This window comes from Coturnix japonica, chromosome 4, assembly GCF_001577835.2.
Source record: "Coturnix japonica isolate 7356 chromosome 4, Coturnix japonica 2.1, whole genome shotgun sequence".
Taxonomy (NCBI): Eukaryota; Metazoa; Chordata; class Aves; order Galliformes; family Phasianidae; genus Coturnix; species Coturnix japonica.
This window is the reverse complement of record NC_029519.1, coordinates 73,397,953-73,404,253: the sequence shown is the minus strand read 5'-3', so window position 1 is coordinate 73,404,253 and position 6,301 is coordinate 73,397,953.

Genomic DNA, 6,301 nt, shown 5'->3' with positions numbered 1-6,301 from the left:
GACTTGATGATCTTCAAGGACTTTTCCAACCTGGGTAATTCTATGATTCTACGACAACATCTGAAGTGTTTGAAATCTAGGATATGTACAAGAAGTTTCACAGAATCTTTCATGGATAATTAATTTGAAACTTATTGAATAATAATAAGTCTGAAAGGTATTTTGATTGCTGGCTTGTAGCCAAAATAAAACATAATTTGTCTCTGATAAGCTGTTTAAGTGAATCACCAGTTATATTCTGAGGAGTACTCATCAGGGTCCTATTTATTGCAAGAGACAAAACAAGAACTACAGGGGGTACGTAAGTCTACACAACCACTTTTTATATTTTGTTTTTAATTTCATTATTCCCACTAAAAAAGAGTGACAGATCAGGGCTAGGAAAAAAAATGAAAGGTGTCAAATATGGTGTGGTCCTTTTTAGAACAGCAAGTAAGAGGTTTCATGGCTCAGTACTACTTGTTGAACTTCTTTCACTTCAATTTGAATTCATTTAAAAGCCAATTAAACTGTAGCTAGTTCAATGAGAGTTCTCTGCTGCCTGGAAAAATGACTGTTTCATAGGTTCTGAATCACCTCCTGGTGAATATGATGCTTACTGCATAGCTGGAAGGGAGGTGTCTGAAGCAATGCAGGAAACGTTACTGGTGACTCAATGGGTATCTGTCCTCTTTCTTAAAGGCCAAATTGTGGTTTTATGCAAGCCCCAAAGGACAGAAAGTATGTAGCTCTCTTGATCCTCAGAGAATACTATGAATTACTACAAAGTTCACCTACTACTATGCTCTAAATCTTCTTCTGTATCTCAGAATAGGAAAAATATCCTTGCTGACTTTCTGTGGTATAAATCATGCTGTTGTGCCAGCTCACTTCCCCCCCTGGTGTATACATGAAACAGGTATGAGAGCCTTGTATAGATTCTGGAGCCATGGATACTGGTCTCTTCTGGGCTGTGTAGTCCACATAGTTATGGCAAAAAATCAGGGCATCGCATCCCTGTACAGAATTCACAATTAAATGATGTATCACCAAAGTGCTGCAATAGAGATCAATTTTGCTGCTGGTCAAGGAAGAGCCATTTGAATGATGTTTTAACACATGACCCAGTAAACAATAAAGTACATTTTGAATCATTGGAGTTTAAGAATATTTTCCACTTTGGCTTGTCCCAGTCCAAACTATATAGTTATGTATCAGCTAATTTAAACCTCTGTTTATTTGCCTGTCTGCTTGTCTCTCTTAGATTAAATTGCAGCATATTTTACATCGTGCATTGTTCTAAATCCTGTTATTCTAATTCATCTTTGTGTATTCATAGGTCTTATAAGCTTCTTTGGAAGCTTTCTTTTTTTGGTAATTAAAATTTGCTGTTATTGTTTCTTTAAGATAGTTATTGTTCAGGGACCTTCAATTGCATTACAGCCTCACTATACAAATCAAGTAAGTTAAAGACCACTATGACCTTGACACTGAGGTCTCTAAATTAGGAGCACATGTTTAATATTCATAGTCAATTCCTTGTAGGAGTATTTTGAAAAGAAATCCAAAGCACAGTTTAAGCTGGAGAAATAAACACTGTTTGTTTATCAGATTGTCTGCATTTCATTTCCTGAACTAAACAGCTAAAGTCTGTTTGCACTTTTGACGTTGCAAGTCTCACAAGCTGATCCAAGAGAACATCTGTCATTTTGTTTTCAAGACTGGACATTGCGGGAGAAAAGGAGTGGGTGAGGAAATTAGACATTAACAAACACATCAATCTGAGCATAGTGAGAACTTCCTTAGCTGCCTTCAGTGGCCAAGAAAGTTGTATCTTAGAAATGCACTTCTAAGGATCTTTACCCATTCTCTAACAGCAGTTGTAGAGCAAGGAGTCATTTTTCTTCTTTATGTTCTGCTCAAACCAATGCCAATAAGTACTTTTTTTGAAGTGTTGGTGAGTCCTAAAATGTATTCCAGCAATACTTTCTCAGTGTATACCAAAAGCTAATTTAAAAAAATCAGGAGCTCACTCTCTCCTTTAACATGAGCTACAACTATTCTGAAGTCATTGTGTTTGGTGCAAGAAAAAATAGGTAGGATTTTGGTGCAGGCAAAGGATTATTTGAAGGAAATACCACAGCTTGCTCTATTCTTTGCTGCTTCTGGCCAAAAGAACAGTTTGTGTTAGTACATTTAAGGAGAGGAAATTCAGATTGTTAATAGCAGAACTGGCTTAGAAATCTGGCTTTACATTCTTTCTCAGTTTTAATAGTTTTTTGTTTTTTATTTTCTAGCAGTTGAAGAGGGGATTCAGTCTTGAACTTTAATCATTAAAGGATCTGCAATGAGAGGTAACGTGCATTTCAACAGAAGTCTGGGATAAAACTGTTATTTTTTACTAGAAAATAGTGATTCATAAAAATGAAGGGTATTCAGAGGAACAAAACGTGTGCTCAGGAGAACTGTTTGATATGTGATGGTATGCATAAGTAAGGCGGGTAGATCTGGTCAAAGAGTATGCTTGAAGAGGTGGGAATAGAGAATGAAAGACTGAAGGAAAAAACCTCCTTGCCTTTCCTCTCAAGGATATCCAAGAACCAAATTGTTGAGATTTTCTTCTGAAATGTAGAAGACTCAGACTCAATATTTTTTCCTTTGTAAACATGAAAAGGTAAAGAGGTAGGAGTTTAGTGTTCTTATGTTGCAGGTAACTATTCCATCTGCTGTGGAAGATATAGGTTTCTTACTTAAAGTGTAAGAAAAGCAAAACAAAAATATCAAGTGTTGCTCAGGGTTTATGCATTGCAACCCACCATCCTATGGGGACTTTCATGTTGTTCTGTTAATTGGGCACAGGTAGTGTATGGAGAGTCTCTTGAAAAGGGCCATTTTACTGTGCTTGGAAAGGTCTCAACCATCTGTAAGATTATAAAGATCTTGCATTAGGTGTGTGGGTGCAAAATGCAAGTTCAACTAGCTGCTGAGCGGGGTTGTGTGGACACTAAGGACAAGCCATTGCTTAGCAGGTTACGTATGTTTGTAGTTCTCTAAAAATACCTCTGTACTGTTTCTTACTAATTCTCTCTTCAATATAGATACTGTGACACCAACTGCTATCAGTTTAGCATGCATGGGGATATGTGAAAGAATAAGAAATTTCCTTCAATTCAAACCACACTTTTGTGGGTTCTTCAGACAAGATGTGTCGCCAGAGCCCCACCACAGTCTGCTCCAGTACATAGATTTGTGTTTGTGTCTTGAATTTGTGGAATCAAGAGTTGCATGGAAATGATCATGAGTCATAGAAACTCCTTATTCTTCTAATAAACAGCTACAGTGAGGTGGAGGAAAACACAGACGTAAGTGAAATTTTGCTTCTTAGCTGCTGAGAAACTCCTTAGAATCATAAGGAACCTCATCCCTACTGATGTGTTTGTGGATACATATACCATGCAATACCATGCCACATGAAAAAGGACAGTGTATTAAAGAAAGAGGACTGAATATGAATAGAATGAGTTAAGGCAAACAGTCACTTTCAGATGTTTTCTACTCATCTGAGGAGAATTAAATTCACCTTAGGATGCTTTTAATATTCAGAAGCAACCTAGAAGTGCAATTGATAGTAGTTTGAAAAGAAACAAGCTCATAAGCCACCAGAAGACAATGCACAACAATTTATTAACAATTAATTTACTCAAGTAGATTAAGAACATATAAAGGCTCAGCAACCTAAATTCATCTGTAATAATAATTTAAAAAATGGAATTATTGAGAGGGTACAAGCTGTGTCATATAAATACATACATTAATATTTTTGATACTTCATTTGGTAATGCTTTTGTAAGCCAACAGTGAAATATAAATCTAGTGCAAACTGTGTTGGTTGAAAATTCATATTTCCTTAATTGTCTACACGGAAGGATGTGTCAGGTGTTTCCACAAGGTCTGCAGAACAGTTTTTGAGCTTATGATAGACCATCAGCCTGCACACTGAGTGGGGGTAAACATACCAAAACCAACAAAGCCTCTCCCCTCATTGAAATAAGTAGATAGTTCGTGTGTTTTACTGAAAAGAAAAAATAAATAAATCACCTTTCCCTTTATCCTGGTAAGGTCTCAGCTGGACCTCTGTGCCTAGTTGTGTATGTCCCACTTCCAAAGAGATGTGATTCAGTTGGAGAGAAACCCCAAGACTGTAAAATAAGTAGAGGTCTAAAAATGCACCAAAAGACTGAGGAAACTGAAATTGTTTAGTCTTAAAAAATAGAACTGCAGAAAGGGGGTATGACTTGAGTCCTAAAATATGTAAAACGTTGCTGAAAAAAATGAGGGTAACAAGTTGTTCTCCATGTTCACTCTGGTGGGTCAGAAAAAAACAACTGAAAATGCTGCTAGGACTTTAGGACTGTTACTAGGAATGACTTTTTTAAATAGGAAGATAGAAAAGCTCTGGAACTGAGTTTTCAGGAGAAGATATAAAACATCAGTTTTCAAGGCCTTCTTTATAAGAAAACTTATTGTTCAGAAATTATTTAGTAAGAATCAGCCTTCCTTTGGGTAGGTGAAATCTTGAGTTCCCTTCTTACTTTCTTCTGATTTCATGACATTAATTCATACAATCTGCCTAAGTGTATAAAATTAGACAGCAAAAGCTCTGCAAATAGATTAGGAAGCTAACTTGGAGATTCAAGATAAAAGGAAGAAAGAGTTGTGTTAGAATTGGAGATGAAGAAGGATTCAGTTGAGATGATTTCTGGCAAGCAGTTTCAGTAGTGTGATAAAACTGCAAGGCAAAACCTAGATGGAAATACAGTGAGATTGAAAGTGAAAATGATTGTATAGCTATGTGAATGAGCATACACAAGGGAGTTTGAGGTCTAGAGATGATCACAGGATAAAATGCTGGGGGTGGGGAAGATCAAAGAGAAATATATAACAGATGGAGGGTGGGGGAAAGAGAAACATTTCCTCCAGATGGCATGTATTATCTCCTTGAAAGATTGGCAAGATTATAGAATCTTGCCAAAAGGAGGATGTACTGCGAAGAAAGGTATAGCAAGTGTATTCTATTACATTCTATTCAGATAGCACTGAAAGAGTCTAAATATACAAATTCTTTGTCTTAATCAAACTTGCTCCCTGTGTGACTGTCATTATTGGTGTCACTTAGTATTTAGCATATAACTAGAGATATTATGTCACGTATCACAAAACCAGGCTCCTTCTGCCTTCCTTCTATTCCTTAATCTTTCTTGTTGGTACCACCCCATTTTCCATGACTGCTTTTTTCCTTCCCTGGCAGCGTAACAAGATTTAGGGGCCTGCAGATTTTATGAATCTTTTTATGGTGTCTTGGCATTGCAGAAGGATGGTGTGAATGTCACTGGATATCAGCCAATCCTTCTGTGAGAGGGTCTGCAAAATGGGTGCCAAGTGAGTTGAGGATCGGAAGGCTAAAATAGAAATATAGAAGCAATTGTACATTTGTTTCTGTAATTAATTATAGAGATCAGGGTAAACAGTTTAAGTTAAAGAAGAAAGCTTTATTCTACTTAATCCATGAATGGATAAATGATTCAGTCTTTGAAAAGACTATGAGTTTTACCAAGAGAATATTTCCTGGTGAGGGTATACAAAAAGGCAGTATATGACTAGATGCTTTTCTCATCAAATGTATCTAATTAATCAATGTAAAGGAAGATTGCTGAAGAAAAGCAGGCTTAGGAGTACTGCCAGTTTTAACTTTCCAAACTTCTGACCCTATTCAAAAAATAAATGTTAAAATTAATAATCTATATTCTATTTCTTTTTATAAGCTCAGAAATTGTGTTTTTGAGCTCCATCAAACAAGAGCTGGAAAACTGTTTAACGTGAGACTCTCAGGTTACTACAAGAGCAAATGTTTTAAGAAAAACACTGCATTTTCGAGTTTCACAGTAAAACTATGAGTTGGAAAAACTGGTTTAAGTTAGAGAACTAGAACTTGAAGGTAAGTAGAACTACTTGTAAGGAGTTAAAGAAAAAGTCAGCTTCTTAGGAAAATTATAGCAGTGCCTGAATTTTCACTGTGAAGGCTGAATGATGGCCAAAGAGAGCAGCTAGCAGAACTTCAAAGCTAAGGTAGCAAAGTTGATAGGATGGCAGAAACCATAAAGTGGAGAGCAGTGATTCATGTGGGGAAGAGATAAGAACACAAATGTGGTATTAGATCAGTCTAAAGAGCTGATGTTTTCTCATTTATGATGATTTACAGCAGACCTCTAAAGAAGAACAGGGCAGGCCTGAGCTAACGTTTGCCCACCCTAGACAGTACTGA